Genomic DNA, 15870 nt, shown 5'->3' with positions numbered 1-15870 from the left:
CTCCCCAACCACCCTCCCCTCTGGCAGCCATCAGTTTGTTCTCTGCAGCTATGAGTCTGCTTCTGTATTGTTTGTTCATTTATTTTGTTTTTTTAGATTCCACATGTAAGTGAGATCTTACAGTATTTGTCTTTCTCTGTCTGACTTATTCCACTTAGTGTAATACCTTCTAGGTTCACCCAGGTTGTCACAAATGGTAAGATTTCATTCTTTTTATGGCTGAGTAGTATTCCATTGTATATATGTATCACTTTTTCTTTACTCAGTCTTCTACTGATGGACACTTGGGTATTGTAAATTGTGTTGCAGTAAACATAGGGTGCATATATCTTTTTGAAGTAATGTTTGGATTTCTTCAGATAAATACTTCTCAGTCAATTGCTAGATCACACAGTAGTTCTTTTTTCAATTTTTTCAGAAACCTTCAAACTGTTTTCCAAAGTGGCTACACCAATTTGCAGTTCCACCAACCGTGTATAAGGTTCCCTTTTCTCCCCATCCTCACCAACATTTGTTCTTTGTTGATTTATTTATGATAGTCATCCTGACAGGAGTGAGATGTATCTCATTGTGGTTTTACTTTGCATTTCTCTGATAATTAGTGATGATGAACATCTTTTAGTATGTCTCTTGGCCATGTGTGTATCCACTTTGGAGAAAAGTCTGTTCAGGTCTTCTTCCCATGTTTTAATTGTATTGTTTGTTTGTTTGTTTGTTTTTTATATTGAGTTGTATGAGTTCTTTATAAATTTTGGATATTAACCCCATATCAGACGTATCACTGGTGCATATCTTCTCCCATTCAGTAGGCTGTCTTTTCGTTTTGTTGATGGTTACCTTTGCTGTGCAAAAACATTTTAGTTTGATGTAGTCCCGTTTGTTTATTTTTTCTTTTGTTTCTTTTGCCTGAGGAGGTAAATCAGAAAAAAATATATCATTAAGAGCAATGTCTAAGAGTTTACTGCCTATGTTTTCTTCTAACAATTTTGATGATTTCGGGTCTTACATTTAAGTCTTTAATTCATTTTGAACATATTCTTCTATATGGTATATGAAGGTCATTCAGTTTCACTTTTTTGCATGTATCTATCCAGTTCTCCAACACCATTTATTGAATAGACTGTCTACCCCACTATATATTTCTGCCTCCTTTGTCATAGATTAAATGACCTTATAGGTGTGGGTTTATTTCTGGGCTCTCTATTCTGTTCTATTGACCTATTTGTCTGTTTTGTGCCAGTACCATGCTGTTTTCATTACTGTGGCCTTTAGTATAGTTTGATATCAGGAAGCTTGATACTTCCAATTGTGTTCTTCTTTTCTAGATTGCTGTGGCTATTCAGGGGTCTTTTGTGGTTCCATATAAATTTTAAGATTATTTGTCCTAGTTCTTTGAAAAATGCCATTAGTATTTTGATTGGGATTGCATTGAATCTGTAGATTGCTTTGGGTAGTATGGACATTTCAATGATGTTAATTCTTTCTATCCATGAGTATGGTATTTGCTTCCATTTGTTTGTATCTTCTTTTTAAAAATTTTATATTGAGGAACAGTGTGTTTTTCCAGGACCCACTAGCTCCAAGTCAAATCATTGTTTTCAATCTAGTTGTGGAGAGCCCAGTTCAGGTCCAAGTCAAGTTGTTGTTTTCAGTCTAGTTGTGGAGAGTGCAGCTCACTGGCCCATGTGGGAATTGAACCAGCGACCTTGGTGTTTTGAGCACTGTGCTCTAACCAACTGAGCGAACCAGCTGCCCCTATTTGTATGTTCTTAAATTTCTTTCTTCAGTGTCTAATAGTTTTCTGAGTACAGATCTTTTAGCTCCTTGGTTAAATTTATTCCTAGGTATTTTTTGATGCAATTATAAATGGGATTATTTTTTAAATTTCTCTTTCTGACATTTCATTATTGGTGTATAAAAATGAAACCAATTTCTGAATATTGATTTTATATCCTGCTATTTTACTGAATTCACTGAACAGTTCTAATAATTTTATGGTGGAATCTTTTGGGTTCTCTCCATATACAAATATCATGTCATCTGCAAATAGCGACAGTTTTACTTCTTCCTTTTCAATTTGGATGCCGTTTATTTCTTTTTGTTGTCTGATTGCTGTGGGTAGAACTTCCAATACTATATTAAATAAGCGTGGTGAAAGTGGGCATCCTTGTCTTGTTTTTGATCTTAAGAAGAATACTTTTAGCTTTTCTCTTTTGAGTATGGTGTTAGCTATGGGTTTGTCGTGTATGGCCTTTATTATATTGAGGTACATTCCCTCTATTCCCACTTTGCTGAGAGTTTTTGTTATAAATGGATGCTGGATTTTGTCAAATGCTTTTTATGCATCTATTGATATAATCACATGATTTTTGTCTTTCATTTTGTTTATGTGGTGTATTGCACTGGTGTATGCATGTGGGTATTGAACCAATCTTGCATTCCAGGAATAAATCCTATTTGATTACGGTGTGTGATCTTTTAAATGTATTACTGAATTCGGTTTGCTAATATTTGGTTGAGGATTTTTGCATCTATGTTCATCAAGTTTGGGGCCGGCCCATTTCGTATCTCCACACCTCTTACCAGTCTCTATGTAGCTTCTTCTTTATATCCTTAGTTATGAAACTTCTCTTCAGCTAGACTTCAGGTGGTTCTCCAGGTTGATTTTTCTATAATTTACTTGTAATTTTAATGTGGTCACTGGAGAAGGAAGCACAGCATTTATCTACTGTGCCATCTTTGAAACTCCCTAAGGATCAACTTTTGAGGAAAAGAATTTTGCAGTTATTCCATCTGGAATTGCTACATTTCAAGATGTGTCAGATATGCCAAGATGTGCTCTAATGTGTTGAGATGCATAAATATGCAAGTTTGCTTATAGAAATGCTCACTGTTTATGATGTTGCTATAAATTTGTACCTTACATTCATAGGTACTGTGAAAATTTTTATTTTGTATGAGTCCCATAAAAATACTTATGATGTGTTTGTATTTGTATATGCTTCAATATACAGCTTATTTTTTACAGAATAGAAATAGAAATTCCATTTTTACAAGGAGACAAGGCCAAATCTTACAATTTTATGTGTCTGATAATTGTGAGAATTTTCCATAGAGTAGCTTCTGGCTCTTTCTCTTTCCACGTTCATAACACAATATAGCCAATGACTTCATCTTCATATTATGAAGCCAGATGAGTCACAGAGTGGGTATTTGAACTATTCATGGAAGAAAGTATATTCTGGGAGGCTAGCAGTAATCTAATTATAGATAAAAGTGACTGATAACTCCATTAGTATATCCCCCTAAATCCAAGCTAAATGTGTTTCCAACTCAACTTCCCCTTAGCTGGATCTTCAAACTACCTCTGGCTACTCCAGTGCCACCAAACAAGACAGAAAATATGATAAATATGATAGACAGAAAATAGTTGTGGAAAGAAAAAGCTACCTTAAACAATTGTAATGTAAATGTTTTTCTTTTGCAAAATTTACAAAAATATAAGTTCATGTGAATATGTTGTGGGAGCTCCTCCTGCACCTTGGAAAGGTCCTCTGCTAGTGAAGAGGGCTCTAAAGCTTAAGATTCATTATTTCATGGTAAATCTGCCTCTGCAGATTATTATTACTCCATAGCAGAATTCAAATGCATAAAGTGAAAAGATATTTAGAACAGTTATAATTTTTGTAAGCATATTTTTAAAAACATGGTTATTGCCATAAATTATTAGAGAATATGCTTAGAAAGTTACAAAGTGTACTGAATATTTTAAGTTTGATAGTTTCATGGTGATGGGGTGGGTCAAAGCAGAAATATGAGATTCTGAGGAATGAGCTCTTGAGTAGCTAAATTAGTTTAACCAGCATTTTTAAGTTGATAAAAACAATACATTGTATTTGCACATCATAAATGTATAATAATGTTTATATGTGACTCACCCTTAATTCCATTTAGTTAAATTATTTATGCACCAAGATCATTGGCTGGCACAGAGAAAAATGTCAAACATGTTAGTTGCATCCCCTTATCTTCCAGTTAAATTTAACCAAGATGTCAGTTGCATACTATTGCGCCCAAAGTTATGCTAGATCATCGAATTAAGAAAATATAGCTTTTTCTTTTATTTATTTAAGATATAAATATAACTCATGGTTTGAACAAAAACTGTAAAAGGTAGCATTCAGTCCAATACAAGTAGATTTAACTGTCAAGCAATAACAGGCAGAAATTTTTTTAAAAAAAATTATGATGTTGTCTCTACTCTTGAGTTGTTTACAGCTTTGCTGCCACAATTTGGGAATAAAAACAGATGTCTTACGTACATGGTAGGTAGGTTTAGGGAAGGGCAGTAATGTGACCACTCCTGGTCACGTTAGAATGTGAACTAGATCTTAACAAATGGAAAAGGTTTGGATAGACAGTGGAGAAAAAGCTTCCTGGGAGAGTAAATGCTTTCTCATTCACAAACAGAGCAAGTAGTACTTGAAAGTATTTTGAAAGTTATCATACAGATTGCGGCATTTGCTGATGCTCTGTTCGGTTGGTTATAAGACCATTTCTTAAGAGGTGCTTTGCTTAGGTCATGTTCAAAATCTCCCTTAGAAATTCAGAGGTCTCAGAAGAAGGAAAACTGTCTTGAAAAAGAACAAAGTTGGTCAAGGTTGTGCATAAGCCCCCTCAGCCAACTAGACTTTTAACTTTCACCATTGAATGTGTGCATAGCTGGGAGGTGGTTGTATGTTTCAGGGTGTTGACTTTCTTTGTTGTTGTTGAACCTTTTCAGCCATGAGCTTCAGCTTGACGGTTCCTTCTCCGATTGCTCCTCAGAGGTATTGGGGAAATGTAATTAAAAGCAAAATCTTCTCCAAACCAGAGAACTTCTCCACAGAGGTAGTAAAGAAAACAGTTTTATTACTAAATAAACGTTAGCCAGAATGTGACGAGCATCATAGACAATCCATTAAGAGACTGCAAAGGCAGAAAGAAATCCTCACCTTTAATATAGCCAAGGAGATACAGCACATTGCGTGTATATTTTCAAGATAAACAATAACTGGTAAAATGAGAGCGCTCGATAGCACCTTTTGTCACACCTGGTTCATGCAACGTGACCTGGTATTTCAGGTAACCGTCTAAGTTAGCAAATTGGCTTTATTCAGAAGGAACACACACCTCTCATCTCTCTGTGACAGGAGGTAGTTTTGCAACTTGGAACAAAACCCCACCGAACTTAGGCTTCTACCCGCCCACAAAAAACTGGGAGAGAGTGGTGCTATCTACCTTGACGATTACATTTCAAAGACATGGCTCCCAGGTCCTTGAGAATGACGTTCCTGGGTTGTGAACATGAAAAAGGCTCATCTAGTGTTCAAAAGGGTTTATGTACATTTCAGAGAGGAGAAAATACTTACAATAAGTTTTCTAAAGTGAATTACCTGAGAAAAAGGAAGGTTGTGCAGTGAGGCTCTGCCCTGGGTTATTGGGTGTCTGTCAGGGGAATGCTTTCGAGTTTGTCCAATGTCCTGCTCTGATCCCTGCCGAGTGGGGACAGCCTAGTGTTTGTGCACAGCCTTCCTGACCCCCCAGAATTGACTCTGATCCCAGGTCGCCTCTTCTTGGCTGCCTCTCTCCCTGATTCTCTCTATTAAATTTCTGGTTGCTCTGCTATTTTGCTATAGTAAGGAGTTACCAGCCACCTCTTAATTGCTCCCCACTAAGATCTGTATTATTTTTCTTTTTTTAAATTAAATTTATTGGAGTGACAATGGTTAGTAAAATTACTAGGTTTCAAGTGTACAATTTGTAATACATTGTCTATACATCACATTGTGTGTTCACCACCCAGAGTCAGTTCTCCTTCCATCACCATATATTAGACCCCCTTTATCCTCTTCTATTATCCCCCTTACCCTCTGGTAACCACTAAACTATTGTCTGTGTCTATGAGTTTTTTGTTTTCTTTTTTTGTTTGTCTTGTTCCTTTGTTGCTTTCAGACGGATCTTGAGATTATTATTATGGTCTGTTGGTGCAAAAGTAATTGCAGTGTAAAAGGTTAATAATTGCAAAAATCACAATTACTTTTGCACCAACCTAATATGTATTGTTTTTCAACAGTGTCCTTAGGCATGGCGTTCTTCACTCTCAATTCCAAATTTAGTCATTGTCCTCAGGCTGAGATGCAAAGCTCCTCATCTGTGTGGCCTGCTGTTCCTCCTAGGCAGAACGCCTGTACACTCCACCATATTTGGGTGTGATGACCCACTTTCCCTGGAATGACACCGCTGCTCTATGAGTACGCACTGTAGTGGGAATGGGGAAGTGTTGGCATCTCCTGGTCTTCTCAGCTTGCCCCTCCAGGGGTGGAACCTCTACCCTCTGAATGAATTGGGTGGGGTGATAGGGGCCACAGCATATTTGGCCTTCTGTGCCTGGAAAAGAGCTTCTGTTCTATGAGTGAGGAACTGGCTGGGCGATAAGAGACCCAATCCTCTTAGCCATGCCTGCTTAGATAGATGAGAAATACTAGGAGTCTGCTCCTCCTGGGATGAAATGTCTTCCTAGACTGGGAGCTAGGGAGAGGGGGAGCTCCCATTTTTTGGCTACACATAAATAGAGTTTCTGTAATGCAGAGCTCAAAGGATAGTGGAATAGATTGTGGTTCAAATACTATTTTTACTGATATTTAGTAGATTTTCTTGAATGAGTGTTTCTCCATTTGCTGTATACCCTTATAGGACAATTTCCAGAGACTAAATAAATAAAAGTTATTTTTCACCAGTTAGTTAAATTGTTTTGCGGGAGAGTCAGTTGAGCTCCTAACTCCATCATTCCAGAAGTCCCACTTCTTAGTTTCATTATGAAATACGTTTTCACTGGTATAGAATTCTGGAATTTTGGGTTGACTTTTTTGTTTATTTCTTTAAGTATTGTAGCTTTATTTCATGATTTCTGACATGATCTTTGTCATTCATGTCTTTGTTCTCTGTATGTGTGCTTTTTTATTTCTGCCTGTCTTCACGATTTTTTTCTTCACATTTGGTTTTCAGCAATTTGACTATAATATAGTCAGATGTTATTTCTTTTTCCATATTTTCCACTTGGGTTCACTGAGCTTCTTGGATTTGTTTGTTGTCTAATATTAATTTTTGAAAAATTCTCAGCCACTACATCTTCAAATATTTCTGTTGACCCCTTATCACTTCCTTCTCTTCCTGGTACTCCAATTACATCTATTCAATATTGTCCTCAGAGCTCTTGAATATTCTGGGTTTTTATTTTTGTTGTTGTTTGTTTCTTCCCCACTCTGTTTTCACTTTGTGTTTCAGTTTGTATAATTTCTGTTGATTTATCTTCAAATTCATTGATTTTTTCCTCTGCTATGTCCAGTTGCCTAATAAGCCCATTGAAAGCATTCTTCAACTCTGATGCTGTGCTTTTTTCTTTCTAGAATTTCTATTTGACTGTTTTTTGGATGTTCCATCTCTTTGCTAAAATTCTTCATCTGTTTATTCAAGCTGCCTACTTTTTCTACTAGAGACTTTAACACGTTAATCGCAATTACTTTAAAGTCTCTATCTGGTAGTTTTAACATTTGAGACATCTCTGATTCTTGTGTGGGCTATGTTAACTGTTGCCAATGATTTGGTTTTATTTGCTTTTGGTGTCTCATAATTTTTTTAATTGAATGCCAGAAATGTGTAAAAGAACAGCAGACACTAGGGTAAGAGGTAGTTACAACTGGAAATGGACATGTTCCTTCTTCTTTCAGGTTAGTCAATGGTTTAACTAGGTTTAGTGTTGCTGACTTACCCTCACTACAACATATGAGGTATGACAAATAAATTTGTGAAATTGCCACCGTGCACTTACATAGGCAGCACTGTACAAACAGCTCGGTAAAGTTTTATACCGCTGTATGTCAGTGTCTCACAGCTGTGTTCATGTCAGTGTGTGGTGGTGTGTCCTGCTGAGTGGTATTCATTACTGTTGCATGTTTTTGTGTGCCGTGGAGAGAATGTCTGAGCTTGAATTAGAGCAACAAACAAACATTACATTTCTTGTTAAGAAATCTTATCATTTGCAACAACATGGATGGATCTAGAGAACATTATGTTAAGTGAAATAAGTCAGAAAGAGAAAGACAAGTACCATATGATCTCACTTATATGCGGAATCTAAAGAAAAGAATAAGTGAATGAACTAATCAGAAACAGTTTTGGGGACAAAAAGAAAAAACCGAGAGTTGTTAGATGGGGGGGGGAAGGGAGGTGGGGATAAGGGAAAAGGTGAAGGGATTAGGAAGCAGCTGGTTCCTAACAAGATGGCCTCAGGGTTTTTTAAAAATTAATTTGGGGAACGTATTCAATAATGTTGTAAAGATTTTGTTGGGTATCCGATGGACATGCGTCCTATTTGGGAGACCACCTCAGGGATACTGTGGATGCCTGATCATGGCATTGTACACCAGAAGCTAAACATTAATGAATGCCAACTATAATTTTATATATATAATGTGATGGCTCAGTGCGAGGTCGGAGGGATAGTGGATGGGGGAGGGAGGTTCACAGTGTGAGGGATATAAACGATGAACGTCTAAGTATTACCTTGTCTTGTACACCTGAAACTAATAAAAAAAATAAAGGACAGATTTATTATAGTAAAAAATACATTAAGTTTCTTGTTAAACTTGGCAAGAGTGGAAATAAAATCAGGGACATGCTAATCCAAGTTTATGGGGATAATACCATGAAGAAAATGGCAGTGTACAAATGGATTAAACATTTTTCTGAGGGGAGAGAACACATCACTGATGAAGAGAGGTCTGGACAGCCAGTTACAAGCAGAATTGATGAAAACATTGCAAAATTTCATCGAATTGTGCATCAAAATCATCAGCTGACTGTGAGAAGCATAGCAGACCAAGTAAACATTGATATAGAAACAGTTAGGAAAATCTTAACTGAAAATCTTGGCATGAGAAAAGTGTGTGCAAAAATGGTCCAGAAGGAGCTCACTAATGAACAAAAGTGAAGGAGAGTCAAAGTTTGCCAAGACCTTTTGGAGAGGCAAGACTATGTTTTGGGCCATGTTATCACGTGATGAAACATGCGTGTACAAATATGACCCTGAAACAAAGTGTCAAAGCCAATTCTCTACAACCAAAAAAGTTCCATCAGTCCAAATCAAGAGTCAAAACGATGTTGCTAACCTTTTTTGATATCAGAGGGATTATTCATTATGAATTTGTACCAACTGGACAAACAATTAACCAAGTTCACTATTTGAAAGTACTGAAAAGGCTGCGTGAAGAGATTAGATGACCTGAACTTTTCGCCAACAATTCATGGCTCTTGCATCACAACAATGGACCAGCTCCACAGCACTGTCTGTGAGGGAGTTTTTAGCCAGTAAACAAATAACTGTATTGGAACACCCTTTCTACTCACCTGATCTGGCCCCAATGACTTCTTTCTTTACCCGAAGATAAAGGAAATATTGAAAGGAAGACATTTTAATGACATTCAGGACATCAAGGTTAATACAACAACAGTTCTGATGGCCATTCCAGAAAAAGAGTTCCAAAAATGCTTTGAAGGGTGGACTAGGTACTGGCATCAGTGCATAGCTTCCCAAGGGGAGTACTTCGAAGGTGACCATAGTGATATTCAGCAATGAGGTATGCAGCACTTTTTCTAGAATGACTTTGCAAACTTAACTTGTCAGACCTCATCTATGTCTCTGATGACTGATAAATGATTTAATCCCAGGAGGGAAGCATGTGTAATAATAGTAAAAATGGTAATACATAGACACAGGATGAAATAAAATGACATTTGAGCTTTACTTCAAAATAATTTGCAGAGGAATAAATAGGGGTATAGAAGAAACAAGATTGTTGAAGCTGAATGATAGGTGCATAAAGTTTTATTATCTCTTTTTTGTATATGTTTGAAATTTTCCGTAATACAAAGTTAAAAATAAAAGTACAAAAACACACATACTAACTTAACCACTCTTCAGTATCTAGTAAATGTCACATTTCCTCAGGTCATTTAATTGGTTTGAAAAAAATAGTGGAGTGAGATCATGAATCTTAAGTTTCTGATGGTCACAGAAGTTGGCATCCTTTAATTTGACAGCCACTTTTCCACATTTTTTAGTATTGATCCTTGACACAAATTGTGTTCAGGTATTTACCAATTGACTGTTACTGAATGGTAAATTGTTTGTTTCAGTCATGCTTATTCTATTACATAGGCATTCATAAAACTACATTTATGAATGTGATTCTTAAATCTACTAATCAACTTAAGCCTTAATTAATGGGAACCCAAACATTTTCAATGCAATGAAGCCGGTATAGTTTAAATTTGTATTATGAATGACTGTATTCTGAGAGCTGAACAGCAAAATTTTTTTGAGTTATTATTTTACTATATTACTTTGATATGAAGAAACACATGTAAACAATAGAGGAGTTGTATAGTTGAATAATTTCTAAGTTAGAGAACTCTGAGCTCTCTTAATGGACCTCTGGAATGCATTCTTAAAATGACCTTTCAGATTAACCAGCATTTGTTTTACACCTCCTACCTCCTCCAAAATCTTGATCCATTAATTATCTTCTCCCCCATATTGTATCTTCAGTCTCTCTCCCTATTCTTACTTTTTCTGCTTTTGTGGACTAGTCTGATCTGATATTCCTCTTCTAAAAATACCATAAAACACTTTCCAGGCAAAAACCTCTTGCAGGTGCACAAGAAGAGGACAAGAGTATATGCTCTGGGTGTTAAGACAATGTGAACAGAGAAAGCAGTGACTGATGAATGTCCCAAGGGCAGAGGCCATGAACTGAGGCACTACTTTGCCTTCAAGCTGCACATAAGAAATGTGGCCATCTCTCAGCAGCATGTTCCAGGGTAAATGAGAGCAGTATTTAATAATGATAGATGAGTCTCCCAAGCAACTCTGAATGGGCCAGTGCATAAAGAATAAAATAAGAAATTACTCAGAGAAATATTGACAAAGGGTTCATTTTGTCCTCTTAAAGCCCAGAATCAGCTCTGGTCTGTTCCTTTGTGATCCATTCTGGCTACCTCTCCTGATAGAAGGAGCTGCATATCTGACTTCATTCTTTCATCAGAAGTACATGGTTTTAGAATGCAAAAATTCAAGTTTTAAAACCAGTGAATTCTAAGTGGAGGTTTTTTACTGCTGGCAACATCTTGGAAAAAGGGAATTCAAATTTTTCTCATTTATGTCCTTAAATATTTGAACTCTTTGGAAGGACTTAATGAAAACAAACTCAATTGGGAGTTTTTTAATTGTGTACTCAGTGATTATTAAGAAATGTTGATATGAATCACTGGAATGGTTCCTTATTTTAGCTCTCACTGTTGCTTTCCACAAGATATTAACTTACTTCTCTCTCTCCCATTCTGTTTATTATAGCTATGGCTCAACAAAAAATAAGTGATTCTAATATTCAAAGTCAATAATATGTATTTCATGAAATTAGATATGACTATAGTTTGGGATAGAAACTTGGTCCAGAGTGCCATATGTTTTCATTTTTATTGTTGTTTTTTTTCTATCTTGCAGTACTAAATGGATTTGCTCCCTGCAATAAGTAGCTCTTATAAGTGAAAGGTACCTTCTACATCAATGCAGGGACTGATTCAGTACTGTGTCATCAGGACCTAGCCCCTGGAACATAGTATGTGCTCAGCAAATAGTTGCTGAATAGCGTTATCTGGTTAGGCTTTCTACCCCATGCAGGAACATTTTCAATCATTTTCCTGAAAGATGGTCCTCCAGAGCTTCTGATTGAACCTTTCCAGTTTCAGAGAATGCCTTCCCCCTTACTTTCCTCCTCCCCTCCTCTTCTTTCATCAGTAGATATATGTTGAATTTTTACTATGTGAAGGCTCTGGGATATTTTGAGTAAAAATACATTCCCTGTCCTAATGGAATGCACAGGTCAGTAGAGAAGACAAACATGACTTACAGGGTCACAAAAGAAAAGTGAAGGCAGGACATAAGTGCACAGAGGGCAAAATGGCCTCTTTCAGGAGGTCAGGAAGGATTCCATGAAAATGGGAAAACTGAGATCAGAAGGATGAGCAGGGGTTGGTTTGGGGTGGAAATGAAGGAAGACCACCCAGGCCGAAGGACCTGCACATTCAAGACCGGGAGGTAGGAAGGAGCCTGTTGTACACCAGGGACTGAAAAAAGGCCGGTGTAGCTGCAGCCAGCTGAGTAAGGAGAAATTGGGCGCAAGCTGGGGCTGGCTACCAATGAAAGGGCCAGCCCACAAAGGGCTTTGTGAACTCACTCAGGAACTTGGACTTTCCCCTACGAATACTGGAAAACCATCCAGTAGTTTCTACCAGGGCTGACCTCAAATTTGCCTCCCACTCAGTGCTGTGTGTGTGTGTGTGTGTGTGTGTGTGTGTGTGTGTGTGTGTAAATTCTTCCTTCTATTGATGTAAAACTGCCTCCATAGGACCTTCTCGCTGGTCTTGGTTCTGTCTTTCTTTGGGAGTTCCACAGAAATAAGTCTCCTCCTTCTCAGTGAGGACTTTTCAAACTTCAGTTCTGTTTCAGCTTCTTACTATCCTCACCATACCCCCTGTACTTTATATATTATCTATCTTCCTTTAAAAATGTGGCTCATAGAGTTGAGTACACTCCTCCAGAAAGTTTTGCAGAATAAATATGTTATTTTGTATGATCTGGACACTACTAGAGCACACACATCACCAAATGTCTCATACTAAGTTTGTAGTCTACTAAACAATCCAACCCCCAACTTTTTCAGATACCATGCTAATAAATCAGAAGGTCTCTCTCATTCTGTGTTTGCTCCATTGGATTTTTTTTAACACAAATAAAAACACTGGGCATATCATCTTTGACATTGCCACCAACTTCCTACATAATCCTAGAAAGCTCACGTATTCTGTCGAAACGTCTGTGATTTACAGAGGGGAAAACTTCTTTCCCCATTACGATGTTTCCTTCTGTGTGCTGGGAAAGCCATTCCCAAAACCAGTCTTGGGCTCTCTTCATTCCTCTCACTCAATCTTCTCAGATGAGGAGTGATTTGATCTGATGGGTGAGTTTGAAAGGAGAAAAGTGTCCAGATCACACAAAATAACATATTTATTCTGCAAAACTTTCTGGAGGAGTGTACTCAACTCTATGAGCCACATTTTTAAAGGAAGATAGATAATATATAAAGTACAGGGGGTATGGTGAGGATAGTAAGAAGCTGAAACAGAACTGAAGTTTGAAAAGTCCTCACTGAGAAGGAGGAGACTTATTTCTGTGGAACTCCCAAAGAAAGACAGAACCAAGACCAGCGAGAAGGTCCTATGGAGGCAGTTTTACATCAATAGAAGGAAGAATTTACACACACACACACAATGCCTTTCTCTCTCTTTGGGAGCAAGCCAGCACACAGAAAGCATGTGCTCTGACCTATTCTTCCTGCTGTAAATTTTGCAAGGGGTCTGAGCCCCCAGGGAGACCTCTAGTAGTCCAGTGGGGTTCTATTATTGGAAGGTGCACTTGCCTGCATATTTAAGCTAGTTTCATCATTATTAACTTTATTAGTAATAACGTGATAGATCGTTCTGTACCCAACTGCGTCATGTCATTGTCTTATTTCTGAATTGGTTTAGAACACAGTGCTATTTCTTGGACTTTCCAAAATAATGAGAGGATAACCAGTGTTCATTTTCTAAAATTCCTTGTCCCTAGGAATATGACTTTTATCCCATTAAATGTCTTTCGGTCTGTTTCGGCACAATCTTCATTACAGCCAAAATTAGCACTTATTGGTACCCAGGGGTCTGGAATAGTTAACTCATGTTAAGTGATGTTCGTCCTGGAATCCATTCTAGAAAAAGAAGGCAATATGCTGGGATGTTGCCATATTATTATTCTCAATGTTATTCTCTTATTATGCTATTCTTAATGCTATATTAAAATTATATGGAAGCTCCCATTAGTAAAATGCCATTTCTTAGAGAGGCTCAAAATCAGATCTGCTCTGTATTCAATTCTACTCTATTACAGCTAATGTCACAGCAAGGTTATATGCTACACATTTGACATATTCTCTGAAAAGTATGTCCATGGTGCCTGTCACGTAACAAATGCACAAGTAAATCATACACATTGATGATGGTGATGTGTTAAAGTGTTAGCAATAGTACTTTATGTTTGCCAAGTGTCTTATGTGATTCAAGGAACTTTTTAACAATTTAGGGATAATTGTGTCTGACCTACTTAAAAGAGTTGGAAATACCAAACTAAATAACTGTTCGAATGCTTGTTTTGATTAAGATAATATAATTACAGTTAATTTTTCAACTGTTTCAAAGATAAAATTTAACTGGTATTACTCATAGATATATTAAATATTTGTTTTACTCAAATGCAATATTGCAGTGCTTTGATACAAGCATCTATTATTATTGTATTAATAATTGCTATCAGTAGTGATAGTAAAGATCCAGGTAGTGGGGGAGAAAGAGTTTAAGATTTTGTAGACTGCCTTATTGGCCATTCTTCACCCTATCGCTGCTGTCGCTGCTCCTCATTTTTTTCCCCTCCCAACACTATACTTTTCCTAATATCTCTACAATTATTCTCACTGGCTCTTTGGCAACTGCCGAAGAGAAGTTTAGGTGAGGTGCAGAGGATGGGGCATAGTGATGTGGCTCCTTGCATGGAGGGGAAACCAGCTGTGTCACATTTCTGTGGGTTTTGGTGCTTCTTAAAGACTCAAAACTGCTATCTTCAGGAGACCTTTTTTCTTTTTTTTTTTTTTTTTTTTTTGCAATCCAGTTTATAATTTTAATGTAGTTAGTAAGTTTTCCTCTTCCTTTCTTTCCTTCTTTCCTCCCTTCATTCCTTCCTTCATAAATAGGGCCAAGTTAAATTGTACCCACCAATTACTTTCATCTCAAATTCTGAACCAGTCTAAAATAAGGAATAATCACAACAAGTAGAATATAATTCGTCATCTGCAGTTTTTTAGGTGCTGTGCTTAAGAAATAAGGAATAAGTAAGAAACTGAGTTTGAATATAGGATGGACCGATATTGCACACACTCTTGCAGGCCATTCTCTTTCTCTTCTACGACGTTGCCATAGTGTCTGTGAATCATAAGGCCACTAGGTTCTGTTGAAATCTCTCTCACATCCACCTCCTCTCCTCCACGCCCACTGACTGAATCAGTCCTGAATGTGCACAATATCCCCTATCTTCTGATTCACTCTTTTCCCGTCCAGCCTCCCATATTACATTAGAGTGCTCTTTCAAAAACATAGACCTTACCATGGCATCTACCCACGTGAAACTCTTGATGGCATATCATCACCCTGTGAATAAAGCCTGGACATCTTAGCACAGTAAACAAAACCCCTGTACGATCTCACTGAGCCCATCTTTCTGGACTTGCCCCCATTCATTCTCCCTCACATATTTCTCACTGTCCTTTACCTGGACAATTTAAATAAAGCAGAACAGGCAGAAGTAGCCATCTAGAAATACCGTACTAAGCTCTTAATGAATTAAACTGCTTATGGCACACACATAAAATATCTTTCCCTAATCTCTGTGTCTTCCAATTAATTAAAAACATTTGTCTTGTGGCTGCCAATTTTGAAGTTGCTGTTGTTACATGTTGCTCTCAACTTACATTTTGGTCATTTTGGCAAAGAACAGGACTGAAGAAGAAATTTTAAGAGTCTTTAATAAAAATCATCAAATAAAACAATTAGAAATTCAGGAAACTACATTATACATGTAAACTTGAATATAAAGAATCCATAATAGAAAATAACATTTTATAATAT

This window comes from Rhinolophus hipposideros, assembly GCF_964194185.1.
Source record: "Rhinolophus hipposideros genome assembly, chromosome: 1".
Lineage (NCBI taxonomy): Eukaryota > Metazoa > Chordata > Mammalia > Chiroptera > Rhinolophidae > Rhinolophus > Rhinolophus hipposideros.
The sequence above is the reverse complement of the archived record's forward strand: the minus strand, read 5'-3'. Positions refer to the sequence as shown.